Source organism: Pristiophorus japonicus, unplaced genomic scaffold, assembly GCF_044704955.1.
Source record: "Pristiophorus japonicus isolate sPriJap1 unplaced genomic scaffold, sPriJap1.hap1 HAP1_SCAFFOLD_118, whole genome shotgun sequence".
Classification (NCBI taxonomy): Eukaryota; Metazoa; Chordata; class Chondrichthyes; family Pristiophoridae; genus Pristiophorus; species Pristiophorus japonicus.
Window position 1 is genome coordinate 307,662 of NW_027250842.1, and position 15,169 is coordinate 322,830.

Sequence of the window (15,169 nt, forward strand, 5' to 3'; positions counted from 1 at the left end):
GAGGGGTGCAGGGGCTGGAGGAGGTTACAGAGCTCGGGAGTGGTGTAGCGGCTGGAGGAGGTTACAGAGATGGGGAGGGGTGTAAGGGCTGGAGGAGGTTACAGAGATAGGGAGGGGTGTAGGGGCTGGAGGAGGTTACAGAGATAGGGAGGGGTGTAGGGGCTGGAGGAGGTTACCGAGAGAGCGAGGGGTGTAGGGGTTGGAGGAGGTTACAGAAATAGGGAGGGTTGTAGGGACTAGAGGGGGTTACCGAGAGAGCGAGGGGTGTAGGGGCTGGAGGAGGATGAAGAGATAGGGATGGGTTTTGGGGCTGGAGGAGGTTACAGAGGTAGGGAGGAGTGTAGAGGCTGGAGGAGGTTACCAAGAGAGCGAGGGGTGTAGGGGTTGGAGGAGGTTACAGAAATAGGGAGGGTTGTAGGGACTAGAGGGGGTTACAGAGATAGGGAGGGGTGCTTGGGCTGGAGAAGGTTACAGAGCTCGGGAGTGGTGTAGCGCCTGGAGGAGGTTACAGAGATGGGGAAGGTGTAGGGGCTGGAGGAGGTTACAGAGAAAGGGAGGGGTGTAAGGGCTGGAGGAGGTTACAGAGATAGGGAGGGGTGTAAGGGCTGGAGGAGGTTACAGAGATAGGGAGGGGTGTAGGGGCTGGAGGAGGTTACAGACATAGGGACGGGTGTAAGGGCTGGAGGAGGTTACAGAGATAGGGAGGGATTTAGGGGCTAGAGGAGGCTGCAGAGATAGGGAGGGGTGTGGGGGCTGGAGCTGATTACAGAGATAGGGAGGGATGTAGGGGCTGGAGGAGGTTACAGAGCTCGGGAGTGGTGTAGCGGCTGGAGGAGGTTACAGAGCTCGGGAGTGGTGTAGCGGCTGGAGGAGGTTACAGAGATATGGAGGGATGCAAGGGCTGGAGGAGGTTACAGAGGTAGGGAGGGGTGTTGGGGCTGGAGGGGGTTACAGAGATAGGGAGGGGTGCAGGGGCTGGAGGAGGTTACAGAGCTCGGGAGTGGTGTAGCGGCTGGAGGAGGTTACAGAGCTCGGGAGTGGTGTAGCGGCTGGAGGAGGTTACAGAGATGGGGAGGGGTGTAAGGGCTGGAGGAGGTTACAGGGATAGGGAGGGGTGTAGGGGCTGGAGGGGGTTACCCAGAGAGCGAGGGGTGTAGGGGCTGGAGGAGGTTACAGAGATAGGGAGTGGTGTAGCGGCTGGAGGGGGTTACCCAGAGAGCGAGGGGTGTAGGGGCTGGAGGAGGTTACAGAGATAGGGAGTGGTGTAGCGGCTGGAGGAGGTTACAGAGATAGGGAGGGGTGTAGGGGCTGGAGGAGGTTACCGAGATAGGGAGTGGTGTCGGGGCTGAAGGAGGCTACAGAGATAGGGAGGTGTGCAGGGGCTGGAGCAGGTTGCAGAGATAGGGAGGGGTGTAGGGGCTGGAGGAGGTTACAGAGATAGGGAGTGGTGTAGCGGCTGGAGGAGGTTACAGAGATAGGGAAGGTGTAGGGGCTGGAGGAGGTTACAGAGATAGGGAGGGGTGTAGGGGCTGGAGGAGGTTACAGAGATAGGGACGGGTGTATGGGCTGGAGGAGGTTACAGAGATAGGGAGGGTTGTCGGAGCTGGAGGAGGTTACAGAGATAGGGAGGGGTGTAGGGGCTGGAGGAGTTTACAGAGATAGGGAGGGATGTCGGGGCTGGAGCAGGTTACAGAGATAGAGAGGGTTGTAGGGGCTGGAGGGGGTTACAGAGATAAGGAGGGTTGTAGGGGCTGGAGGAGGTTACAATGATCGGGAGTCGTGTCAAGGCTGGAAGAGGTTACAGTGCTTGGGAGTGGTGTAGGGGCTGGAGGAGGTTACAGAGATAGGGAGGGGTGTAGGGGCTGGAGGAGGTTACAGAGATAGGGAGGGTGTAGAGGCTGGAGGAGGTTACCGAGATAGGGAGTGGTGTCGGGGCTGGAGGAGGCTACAGAGATAGGGAGGTGTGCAGGGGCTGGAGCAGGTTACAGAGATAGGGAGGGGTGTAGGGGCTGGAGGAGGTTACAGAGATAGGGAGTGGTGTAGCGGCTGGAGGAGGTTACAGAGATAGGGAAGGTGTAGGGGCTGGAGGATGTTACAGAGATAGCGAGGGGTGTAAGGGCTGGAGGAGGTTACAGAGATAGGGAGGGTGCAAGGGCTGGAGGAGTTTACAGAGGTAGGGAGGAGTGTAGAGGCTGGAGGGGGTTACCAAGAGAGCGAGGGGTGTAGGGGTTGGAGGAGGTTACAGAAATAGGGGGGTTGTAGGGACTAGAGGGGGTTACAGAGATAGGGAGGGGTGCAGGGGCTGGAGGAGGTTACAGAGCTCGGGAGTGGTATAGCGGCTGGAGGAGGTTACAGAGATGGGCAAGGTGTAGGGGCTGGAGGAGGTTACAGAGATAGGGACGGGTGTAGGGGCTGGAGGATGTTACAGAGATAGGGACGTGTGTAGGGGCTGGAGGAGGTTACAGAGATAGGGAGGGATGTAGGGGCTGGAGGAGGTTACAGAGATAGGGAGGGTTGTAGGGGCTGGAGGAGGTTACAGAGATCGGGAGTGGTGTCGGGGCTGGAGGAGGTTACAGAGATAGGGCTGGTGTAGGGGCTGGAGAACGTTACTGAGATAGAGAGGGGTGTAGGGGGCTGGAGGGTGTTACAGAGATAGGGAGGGGTGTAGGAACTGGAGGAGATTACAGGGATAGGGAGGGGTGTCGGGGCTGAAGGAGGTTACAGAGATAGGGAGGGATGTAGGGGCTGGAGGAGGTTACAGAGATAGGGACGGGTGTAGGGACTGGAGGGGGTTACCGAGAGAGCGAGGGGTGTAGGGGCTGGAGGAGGTTACAGAGATAAGGAGGGTTGTAGGGGCTGGAGGGGGTTACAGAGATAGGGAGGGGTGTAGGGGCTGGAGGAGGTTACAGAGATAGGGAGGGTTGTAGGGGCTGGAGGGGGTTACAGAGATCGGGAGGGGTGTAGGGACTGGAGGGGGTTACAGAGATAGGGAGGGGTGTCGGGACTGGAGAAGGTGACAGGGATAGGGAGTGCTGTAGGGGCTGGAGGAGGTTACAGAGATAGGGAGGTTTGTAGGGGCTGGAGGAGGTCACAGAGTTCGGGAGGGTGTCGAGGCTGGAGGATGATACAGTGATAGGGAGGGGTGTAGGGGCTGGAGGATGTTACAGAAATAGGTAGTGGTGTAGGGGCTGGAGGGGGTTACAGAGATAGGGAGGGGTGTAGGGGCTGGAGAACGTTACAGAGATAGGGAGGGGTGTAGGGGCTGGAGGGGGTTACAGAGATAGGGAGGGGTGTAGGGACTGGAGGAGGTTACAGTGATAGGAAGGGGTGTTGGGGCTGGAGGAGGTTACAGAGATAAGGTGGGTTGTAGGGGCTGGAGGGGGTTACAGAGATAGGGAGGGGTGTAGGGGCTGCAGGAGGTTACAGAGATAGGGAGGGTTGTAGGGGCTGGAGGGGGTTACAATGATAGGGAGTCGTGTCGAGGCTGGAAGAGGTTACAGAGATAGGGGGGGTGTAGAGGCTGGAGGAGGTTACAGAGATAGGGAGGGGTGTAAGGGCTGGAGTAGGTTACAGAGATAGGGAGGGGTGTAGGGGCTGGAGGAGGTTACAGAGATAGGGACGGGTGTAGGGGCTGGAGCGGGTTACCGAGAGAGCGAAGGGTGTAGGGGCTGGAGGAGGTTACAGAGATAGGGAGGGTTGTAGGGGCTGGAGGGGGTTACAGAGATAGGGAGGGATTTTGGGGCTGGAGGAGGTTACAGTGCTCGGGAGTGGTGTAGGGGCCGGAGGAGGTTACAGAGATAGGGAAGGTGTAGAGGCTGGAAGAGGTTACAGAGGTCGGAAGTGTTGTGGGGTCTGGAGGTGGTTATAGAGATAGAGAGGGGTGTCTGGGCTGGAGCAGTTTACAGAGATAGGGAGGGGTGTAGGGGCTGGAGGGGGTTAACGAGATAGGGAGGTGTGTCGGGACTGGAGGAGGTTACAGAGATAGGGAGGGTTGTAGCGGCTGAAGGGGATTACAGAGATAGGGAGGGGTGTAGGGACTGGAGGGGGTTACAGAGATAGGGAGGGGTGTAGGGACTGGAGGAGGTTACAGGGATAGGGAGGGGTGTCGGGGCTGGAGGAGGTTACAGAGATAGGGAGGGTATAGGGGCTAGAGGAGGTTACAGAGATAGCGAAGGTTGTAGGGGCTGGAGGAGTTTACAGAAATAGGGAGTGGTGTAGGGGCTGGAGAACGTTACAGAAATAGGGAGGGGTGTCGGGGCTGGAGGAGGTTACAGAGATAGGGAGACGTGTAGAGGCTGGAGGAGGTTACAGAGATAGGGAGGGGTGTAAGGGCTGGAGGAGGTTACAGAGATAGGGAGGGGTGTAGAGGCTGGAGGTGGTGAAAGAGTTAGGGAGGGGTGTAGGGGGTGCAGGAGCTTACAGAGATAGGGAGGGGTGTAGGGGCTGGAGGAGGTTACAGAGATAGGGAGTGCTGTAGGGGCTGGAGGAGGTTACACAGATAGGGAGGTTTGTAGGGGCTGGAGGAGGTCACAGAGTTCGGGAGGGGTGTAGCGGCTGGAGGAGGTTACAGAGATAGGGAGGGTTGTAGGGGCTGGAGGAGGATACAGTGATAGGGATGGGTGTAGGGTCTGGTGGATGTTACAGAGATAGGGACGGGTGTAGGGGCTGGAGGAGGTTACAGAGATAGGGAGGGATGTAGGGGCTGGAGGAGGTTACAGAGATAGGGAGGATTGTAGGGGCTGGAGGAGGTTACAGAGATAGGGAGGGTTGTAGGGGCTGGAGGGGGTTACAGAGATCGGGAGTGGTGTCGGGGCAGGAGGAGGTTACAGAGATAGGGCTGGTGTAGAGGCTGGAGGAGGTTACAGAGATAGGGAGGGATCTAGAGGCTGGTGGGGGTTACCTAGATAGGGAGGGGTGTCGGGGCTAGGGGATTACTGAGATAGAGAGGGGTGTAGGGGGCTGGAGGAGGTTACATCGAGAGGGAGGAGTGTAGGGGCTGAAGGAGGTTGCAGAGATCGGGAGGGGTGTAAGGGCTGGAGGAGGTTACAGAGATAGGGAGGGGTGTAGGGGCTAGAGGGGGTTACAGATATTGGGAGGGGTGTAGTGGCTAGAGGGGGTTACAGAGATAGGGAGGGGTGTAGGGGCTGGAGTAAGGTTACAGAGATAGGGAGTGGTGTAGGGGCTGAAGGTGGTTACAGAGATAGGGAGGGGTGTACGAGTTGGAGGTTACAGAGATAGGGAGGCGTGTAGGGACTGGAGGTGGTTGCAGAGATAGGGAGGGGTGTAGGGACTGGAGGAGGTTACAGAGATAGGGAGGGGTGTAGGGGCTGGAGGAGGTTACAGAGATAGGGAGGGGTGTAGGGGCTGGAGGAGGTTACAGAGATAGGGACGGGTGTATGGGCTGGAGGAGGTTACAGAGATAGGGAGGGTTGTCGGAGCTGGAGGAGGTTACAGAGATAGGGAGGGGTGTAGGGGCTGGAGGAGTTTACAGAGATAGGGAGGGATGTCGGGGCTGGAGCAGGTTACAGAGATAGAGAGGGTTGTAGGGGCTGGAGGGGGTTACAGAGATAAGGAGGGTTGTAGGGGCTGGAGGAGGTTACAATGATCGGGAGTCGTGTCAAGGCTGGAAGAGGTTACAGTGCTTGGGAGTGGTGTAGGGGCTGGAGGAGGTTACAGAGATAGGGAGGGGTGTTGGGGCTGGAGGAGGTTACAGAGATAGGGAGGGGTGTAGGGGCTGGAGGAGGTTACAGAGATAGGGAGGGTGTAGAGGCTGGAGGAGGTTACCGAGATAGGGAGTGGTGTCGGGGCTGGAGGAGGCTACAGAGATAGGGAGGTGTGCAGGGGCTGGAGCAGGTTACAGAGATAGGGAGGGCTGTAGGGGCTGGAGGAGGTTACAGAGATAGGGAGTGGTGTAGCGGCTGGAGGAGGTTACAGAGATAGGGAAGGTGTAGGGGCTGGAGGATGTTACAGAGATAGCGAGGGGTGTAAGGGCTGGAGGAGGTTACAGAGATAGGGAGGGTGCAAGGGCTGGAGGAGTTTACAGAGGTAGGGAGGAGTGTAGAGGCTGGAGGGGGTTACCAAGAGAGCGAGGGGTGTAGGGGTTGGAGGAGGTTACAGAAATAGGGGGAGTTGTAGGGACTAGAGGGGGTTACAGAGATAGGGAGGGGTGCAGGGGCTGGAGGAGGTTACAGAGCTCGGGAGTGGTATAGCGGCTGGAGGAGGTTACAGAGATGGGCAAGGTGTAGGGGCTGGAGGAGGTTACAGAGATAGGGAGGGGTGTAAGGGCTGGAGGAGGTTTCAGAGATAGGGACGGGTGTAAGGGCTGGAGGAGGTTACAGAGATAGGGAGGGATTTAGGGGCTAGAGGAGGCTGCAGAGATAGGGAGGGGAGTGGGGGCTGCAGCAGATTACAGAGATAGGGAGGGATGTAGGGGCTGGAGGAGGTTACAGAGCTCGGGAGTGGTGTCGCGGCTGGAGGAGGTTACAGAGATAGGGAAGGTGTTGGGCTGGAGGAGGTTACAGAGATAAGGAGGGGTGTAAGGGCTGGAGGAGGTTACAGAGATAGGGAGGGATGCAAGGGCTGGAGGAGGTTACAGAGGTAGGGAGGGGTGTCGGGCTGGAGGGGGTTACCAAGAGAGCGAGGGGTGTAGGGGCTGGAGGAGGTTACAGAAATAGGGAGGGTTGTAGGGGCTAGAGGGGGTTACAGAGATAGGGAGGGGTGCAGGGGCTGGAGGAGGTTACAGAGCTCGGGAGTGGTGTAGCGGCTGGAGGAGGTTACAGAAATAGGGAGGGTTGTAGGGGCTAGAGGGGGTTACAGAGATAGGGAGGGGTGCAGGGGCTGGAGGAGGTTACAGAGCTCGGGAGTGGTGTAGCGGCTGGAGGAGGTTACAGAGATGGGGAGGGGTGTAAGGGCTGGAGGAGGTTACAGGGATAGGGAGGGGTGTAGGGGCTGGAGGAGGTTACAGAGATAGGGAGGGGTGTAGGGGCTGGAGGAGGTTACCGAGAGAGCGAGGGGTGTAGGGGTTGGAGGAGGTTACAGAAATAGGGAGGGTTGTAGGGACTAGAGGGGGTTACCGAGAGAGCGAGGGGTGTAGGGGCTGGAGGAGGATGAAGAGATAGGGATGGGTTTTGGGGCTGGAGGAGGTTACAGAGGTAGGGAGGAGTGTAGAGGCTGGAGGAGGTTACCAAGAGAGCGAGGGGTGTAGGGGTTGGAGGAGGTTACAGAAATAGGGAGGGTTGTAGGGACTAGAGGGGGTTACAGAGATAGGGAGGGGTGCTTGGGCTGGAGAAGGTTACAGAGCTCGGGAGTGGTGTAGCGCCTGGAGGAGGTTACAGAGATGGGGAAGGTGTAGGGGCTGGAGGAGGTTCCAGAGAAAGGGAGGGGTGTAAGGGCTGGAGGAGGTTACAGAGATAGGGAGGGGTGTAAGGGCTGGAGGAGGTTACAGAGATAGGGAGGGGTGTAGGGGCTGGAGGAGGTTACAGACATTGGGACGGGTGTAAGGGCTGGAGGAGGTTACAGAGATAGGGAGGGATTTAGGGGCTAGAGGAGGCTGCAGAGATAGGGAGGGGTGTGGGGGCTGGAGCAGATTACAGAGATAGGGAGGGATGTAGGGGCTGGAGGAGGTTACAGAGCTCGGGAGTGGTGTAGCGGCTGGAGGAGGTTACAGAGATAGGGAAGGTGTAGGGCTGGAGGAGGTTACAGAGATAAGGAGGGGTGTAAGGGCTGGAGGAGGTTACAGAGATATGGAGGGATGCAAGGGCTGGAGGAGGTTACAGAGGTAGGGAGGGGTGTCGGGGCTGGAGGGGGTTACAGAGATAGGGAGGGGTGCAGGGGCTGGAGGAGGTTACAGAGCTCGGGAGTGGTGTAGCGGCTGGAGGAGGTTACAGAGATGGGGAGGGGTGTAAGGGCTGGAGGAGGTTACAGGGATAGGGAGGGGTGTAGGGGCTGGAGGGGGTTACCCAGAGAGCGAGGGGTGTAGGGGCTGGAGGAGGTTACAGAGATAGGGAGTGGTGTAGCGGCTGGAGGAGGTTACAGAGATAGGGAGGGGTGTAGGGGCTGGAGGAGGTTACCGAGATAGGGAGTGGTGTCGGGGCTGGAGGAGGCTACAGAGATAGGGAGGTGTGCAGGGGCTGGAGCAGGTTGCAGAGATAGGGAGGGGTGTAGGGGCTGGAGGAGGTTACAGAGATAGGGAGTGGTGTAGCGGCTGGAGGAGGTTACAGAGATAGGGAAGGTGTAGGGGCTGGAGGAGGTTACAGAGATAGGGAGGGGTGTAGGGGCTGGAGGAGGTTACAGAGATAGGGACGGGTGTATGGGCTGGAGGAGGTTACAGAGATAGGGAGGGTTGTCGGAGCTGGAGGAGGTTACAGAGATAGGGAGGGGTGTAAGGGCTGGAGGAGTTTACAGAGATAGGGAGGGATGTCGGGGCTGGAGCAGGTTACAGAGATAGAGAGGGTTGTAGGGGCTGGAGGGGGTTACAGAGATAAGGAGGGTTGTAGGGGCTGGAGGAGGTTACAATGATCGGGAGTCGTGTCAAGGCTGGAAGAGGTTACAGTGCTTGGGAGTGGTGTAGGGGCTGGAGGAGGTTACAGAGATAGGGAGGGGTGTAGGGGCTGGAGGAGGTTACAGAGATAGGGAGGGGTGTAGGGGCTGGAGGAGGTTACAGAGATAGGGAGGGTGTAGAGGCTGGAGGAGGTTACCGAGATAGGGAGTGGTGTCGGGGCTGGAGGAGGCTACAGAGATAGGGAGGTGTGCAGGGGCTGGAGCAGGTTACAGAGATAGGGAGGCGTGTAGGGGCTGGAGGAGGTTACAGAGATAGGGAGTGGTGTAGCGGCTGGAGGAGGTTACAGAGATAGGGAAGGTGTAGGGGCTGGAGGATGTTACAGAGATAGCGAGGGGTGTAAGGGCTGGAGGAGGTTACAGAGATAGGGAGGGTGCAAGGGCTGGAGGAGTTTACAGAGGTAGGGAGGAGTGTAGAGGCTGGAGGGGGTTACCAAGAGAGCGAGGGGTGTAGGGGTTGGAGGAGGTTACAGAAATAGGGGGAGTTGTAGGGACTAGAGGGGGTTACAGAGATAGGGAGGGGTGCAGGGGCTGGAGGAGGTTACAGAGCTCGGGAGTGGTATAGCGGCTGGAGGAGGTTACAGAGATGGGCAAGGTGTAGGGGCTGGAGGAGGTTACAGAGATAGGGAGGGGTGTAAGGGCTGGAGGAGGTTTCAGAGATAGGGACGGGTGTAAGGGCTGGAGGAGGTTACAGAGATAGGGAGGGATTTAGGGGCTAGAGGAGGCTGCAGAGATAGGGAGGGGAGTGGGGGCTGCAGCAGATTACAGAGATAGGGAGGGATGTAGGGGCTGGAGGAGGTTACAGAGCTCGGGAGTGGTGTCGCGGCTGGAGGAGGTTACAGAGATAGGGAAGGTGTTGGGCTGGAGGAGGTTACAGAGATAAGGAGGGGTGTAAGGGCTGGAGGAGGTTACAGAGATAGGGAGGGATGCAAGGGCTGGAGGAGGTTACAGAGGTAGGGAGGGGTGTCGGGCTGGAGGGGGTTACCAAGAGAGCGAGGGGTGTAGGGGCTGGAGGAGGTTACAGAAATAGGGAGGGTTGTAGGGGCTAGAGGGGGTTACAGAGATAGGGAGGGGTGCAGGGGCTGGAGGAGGTTACAGAGCTCGGGAGTGGTGTAGCGGCTGGAGGAGGTTACAGAGATGGGGAGGGGTGTAAGGGCTGGAGGAGGTTACAGGGATTGGGAGGGGTGTAGGGGCTGGAGGAGGTTACAGAGATAGGGAGGGGTGTAGGGGCTGGAGGAGGTTACCGAGAGAGCGAGGGGTGTATGGGTTGGAGGAGGTTACAGAAATAGGGAGGGTTGTAGGGACTAGAGGGGGTTACCGAGAGAGCGAGGGGTGTAGGGGCTGGAGGAGGATAAAGAGATAGGGAGGGGTTTTGGGGCTGGAGGAGGTTACAGAGGTAGGGAGGAGTGTAGAGGCTGGAGGAGGTTACTAAGAGAGCGAGGGGTGTAGGGGTTGGAGGAGGTTACAGAAATAGGGAGGGTTGTAGGGACTAGAGGGGGTTACAGAGATAGGGAGGGGTGCTTGGGCTGGAGAAGGTTACAGAGCTCGGGAGTGGTGTAGCGCCTGGAGGAGGTTACAGAGATGGGGAAGGTGTAGGGGCTGGAGGAGGTTACAGAGAAAGGGAGGGGTGTAAGGGCTGGAGGAGGTTACAGAGATAGGGAGGTGTGTAAGGGCTGGAGGAGGTTACAGAGATAGGGAGGGGTGTAGGGGCTGGAGGAGGTTACAGACATAGGGACGGGTGTAAGGGCTGGAGGAGGTTACAGAGATAGGGAGGGATTTAGGGGCTAGAGGAGGCTGCAGAGATAGGGAGGGGTGTGGGGGCTGGAGCAGATTACAGAGATAGGGAGGGATGTAGGGGCTGGAGGAGGTTACAGAGCTCGGGAGTGGTGTAGCGGCTGGAGGAGGTTACAGAGATAGGGAAGGTGTAGGGCTGGAGGAGGTTACAGAGATAAGGAGGGGTGTAAGGGCTGGAGGAGGTTACAGAGATATGGAGGGATGCAAGGGCTGGAGGAGGTTACAGAGGTAGGGAGGGGTGTCGGGGCTGGAGGGGGTTACAGAGATAGGGAGGGGTGCAGGGGCTGGAGGAGGTTACAGAGCTCGGGAGTGGTGTAGCGGCTGGAGGAGGTTACAGAGATGGGGAGGGGTGTAAGGGCTGGAGGAGGTTACAGGGATAGGGAGGGGTGTAGGGGCTGGAGGGGGTTACCCAGAGAGCGAGGGGTGTAGGGGCTGGAGGAGGTTACAGAGATAGGGAGTGGTGTAGCGGCTGGAAGAGGTTACAGAGATGGGGAAGGTGTAGGGGCTGGAGGAGGTTACAGAGAAAAGGGAGGGGTGTCGGGGCTGGAGGGGGTTACAGAGATAGGGAGGGGTGCAGGGGCTGGAGGAGGTTACAGAGCTCGGGAGTGGTGTAGCGGCTGGAGGAGGTTACAGAGATGGGGAGGGGTGTAAGGGCTGGAGGAGGTTACAGGGATAGGGAGTGGTGTAGGAGCTGGAGGAGGTTACAGAGATAGGGACGGGTGTAGGGGCTGGAGGGGGTTACCCAGAGAGCGAGGGGTGTAGGGGCTGGAGGAGGTTACAGAGATAGGGAGGGGTTTTGGGGCTGTAGGAGGTGACAGAGCTCGGGAGTGGTGTAGCGGCTGGAGGAGGTTACAGAGATGGGGAAGGTGTAGGGGCTGGAGGAGGTTACAGAGATGGGGAAGGTGTAGGGGCTGGAGGAGGTTACAGAGATAGGGAGGGGTGTAGGGGCTGGAGGAGGTTACAGAGATAGGGAGGGTTGTAGGGGCTGGAGGGGGTTACCCAGAGAGCGAGGGGTGTAGGGGCTGGAGGAGGTTACAGAGATAGGGAGGGGTTTTGGGGCTGGAGGAGGTTACAGAGCTCGGGAGTGGTGTAGCGGCTGGAGGAGGTTACAGAGATGGGGAAGGTGTTGGGGCTGGAGGAGGTTACAGAGAAAAGGGAGGGGTGTAGCGGCTGGAGGAGGTTACAGAGATGGGGAAGGTGTAGGGTCTGGAGGAGGTTACAGAGATAGGGAGGGGTGTAGGGGCTGGAGGAGGTTACAGAGATAGGGAGGGTTGTAGGGGCTGGTGGGGGTTACAGAGATAGGGAGGGGTTTTGGGGCTGGAGGAGGTTTCAGTGCTCGGGAGTGGAGTCGGGGCTGGAGGAGGTTACAGAGATAGGGAAGGTGTAGAGGCTGGAAGAGGTTACAGAGGTAGGAAGGGTTGTGGGGTCTGGAGGAGGTTATAGAGATAGAGAGGGGTGTAGGGGCTGGAGCAGTTTACAGAGATAGGGAGGGGTGTAGGGGCTGGAGGGGGTTAACGAGATAGGGAGGTGTGTAGGGACTGGAGGGGGTTAAATAGATAGGGAGGGTTGTAGCGGCTGAAGGGGATTACAGAGATAGGGAGGGGTGTGGGGGCTGGAGGGGGTAACAGAGATAGGGAGGTGTGTAGGGGCTGGAGACCGTTACAGCGATAGGGAGGGGTGTAGGGGCAGGAGGGGTTTACAGAGATAGGGAGGGGTGTAGCGGCTGGAGTAGGTTACAGAGATGGGGAAGGTGTAGGGGCTGGAGGAGGTTACAGAGATAGGGACGGGTATAGGGGCTGGAGGGGGTTACCGAGAGAGCGAGGGGTGTAGGGGCTGGAGGAGGTTACAGAGATAAGGAGGGTTGTAGGGGCTGGAGGGGGTTACAGAGATAGGGAGGGATGTAGGGGCTGGAGGAGGTTACAGAGATAAGGAGGGTTGTAGGGGCTGGAGGGGGTTACAATGATAGGGAGTCGTGTCGAGGCTGGTAGAGGTTACAGAGATAGGGAGGGTGTAGAGGCTGGAGGGGGTTACAGAGATAGGGAGGGGTGTCGGGACTGGAGGAGGTTACAGGGATAGGGAGGGGTGTCGGGGCTGGAGGAAGTTACAGAGATAGGGAGGGGTGTCGGGGCTGGAGGAAGTTACAGAGATAGGGAGGTTGTAGGGGCTAGAGGAGGTTACAGAGATAGCGAGGGTTGTAGGGGCTGGAGGAGTTTACAGAAATAGGGAGTGGTGTAGGGGCTGGAGAACGTTACAGAGATAGGAGGGGGTAGGGGCTGGAGGAGGTTACAGAGATAGGGAGTGCTGTAGGGGCTGGAGGAGGTTACAGAGATAGAGAGGTTTGTAGGGGCTGGAGGAGGTCACAGAGTTCGGAAGGGATGTAGCGGCTGGAGGAGGTTACAGAGATAGGGAGTGGTGTAGGGGCTGGAGAACGTTACAGAGATAGGGAGGGGTGTAGGAACTGGAGGAGCTTACAGGGATAGGGAGGGGTGTCGTGGCTGGAGGAGGTTACAGAGATAGGGAGGGATGTAGGGGCTGGAGGGGGTTACAGAGATAGGGAGGGGTGTAGGAACTGGAGGAGCTTACAGGGATAGGGAGGGGTGTCGTGGCTGGAGGAGGTTACAGAGATAGGGAGGGATGTAGGGGCTGGAGGAGGTTACAGAGATAGGGACGGGTGTAGGGGCTGGAGGGGGTTACCGAGAGAGCGAGGGGTGTAGGGGCTGGAGGAGGTTACAGAGATAAGGAGGGTTGTAGGGGCTGGAGGGGGTTACAGAGATAGGGAGGGGTGTCGGGGCTGGAGGAGGTTACAGAGATAAGGAGGGTTGTAGGGGCTGGAGGGGGTTACAATGATAGGGAGTCGTGTCGAGGCTGAAAGAGGTTACAGAGATAGGGAGGGGTGTAGGGACTGGAGGGGGTTACAGAGATAGGGAGGGGTGTCGGGACTGGAGAAGGTGACAGGGATAGAGAGTGCTGTAGGGGTTGGAGGAGGTTACAGAGATAGGGAGGGTGTAGAGGCTGGAGGAGGATACATTGATAGGGAGGGGTGTAGGGTCTGGAGAATGTTACAGAAATAGGGAGTGGTGTAGGGGCTGGAGAACGTTACAGAGATAGGGAGGGGTGTAGGGCCTGGAGGGGTTTACAGAGATAGGGAGGGGTGTCGGGGCTGGAGGAAGTTTCAGAGATAGGGAGGTTGTAGGGGCTAGAGGAGGTTACAGAGATAGGGAGGTTGTAGGGGCTAGAGGAGGTTACAGAGATAGCGAGGGTTGTAGGGGCTGGAGGAGTTTACAGAAATAGGGAGTGGTGTAGGGGCTGGAGAACGTTACAGAGATAGGAGGGGTGTCGGGGCTGGAGGAGGTTACAGAGATAGGGAGTGCTGTAGGGGCTGGAGGAGGTTACAGAGATAGGGAGGTTTGTCGGGGCTGGAGGAGGTCACAGAGTTCGGGAGGGGTGTAGCGGCTGGAGGAGGTTACAGAGTTAGGGAGTGGTGTAGGGGCTGGAGAACGTTACAGAGATAGGGAAGGGTGTAGGGGCTGGTGGGGGTTACAGAAATCGGGAGGTGTGTAGGAACTGGAGGAGATTACAGGGATAGGGAGGGGTGTCGTGGCTGGAGGAGGTTACAGAGATAGGGAGAGATGTAGGGGCTGGAGGAGGTTACAGAGATAGGGACGGGTGTAGGGGCTGGAGGGGGTTACCGAGAGAGCGAGGGGTGTAGGGGCTGGAGTAGGTTACAGAGATAAGGAGGGTTGTAGGGGCTGGAGGGGGTTACAGAGATAGGGAGGGGTGTAGGGGCTGGAGGAGGTTAAAGAGATAGGGAGGGTTGTAGGGGCTGGAGGGGGTTACAATGATAGGGAGTCGTGTCGAGGCTGAAAGAGGTTACAGAGATAGGGAGGGGTGTAGGGACTGGAGGGGGTTACAGAGATAGGGAGGGGTGTCGGGACTGGAGACGGTGACAGGGATAGGGAGGGGTGTTGGCGCTGGAGGAGGTTACAGAGATAGGGAGGGATGTAGGGGCTGGAGGAGGTTACAGAGATAGGAAGGGGTGTAGGGGCTGGAGGAGGTTACAGAGATAGGGAGGGTTGTTGGGGCTGGAGGGGGTTACAATGATAGGGAGTCGTGTCGAGGCTGGAAGAGGTTACAGAGATAGGGGGGGTGTAGAGGCTGGAGGGGGTTACCGAGATGGGGAAGGTGTAGGGGCTGGAGGAGGTTGCAGAGATAGGGAGGGGTGAAGCGGCTGGAGTAGGTTACAGAGATGGGGAAGGTATAGGGGCTGGAGGAGGTTACAGAGATAGGGAGGGGTGTAAGGGCTGGAGGAGGTTACAGAGATAGGGAGGGGTGTAGGGGCTGGAGGAGGTTGCAGAGATAGGGACGGGTGTAGGGGCTGGAGGGGGTTACCGAGAGAGCGAGGGGTGTAGGGGCTGGAGGAGGTTACAGAGATAGGGAGGGTTGTGAGGGCTGGAGGGGGTTACAGAGATAGGGAGGGATTTTGGGGTTGGGGGAGGTTACACTGCTCGGGAGTGGTGTAGGGGCTGGAGGAGGTTACAGAGATAGGGAAGGTGTCGAGGCTGGAAGAGGTTACAGAGGTCGGAAGGGTTGTGGGGTCTGGAGGTGGTTATAGAGATAGAGAGGGGTGTAGGGGCTGGAGCAGTTTACAGAGATAGGGAGGGGTGTAGGGGCTGGAGGGGGTTAACGAGATAGGGAGGTGTGTAGGGACTCGAGGAGGTTACAGAGATAGGGAGGGTTGTAGCGGCTGAAGGGGATTACAGAGATAGGGAGGGGTGTAGGGACTGGAGGGGGTTACAGAGATAGGGAGGGGTGTCGGGAC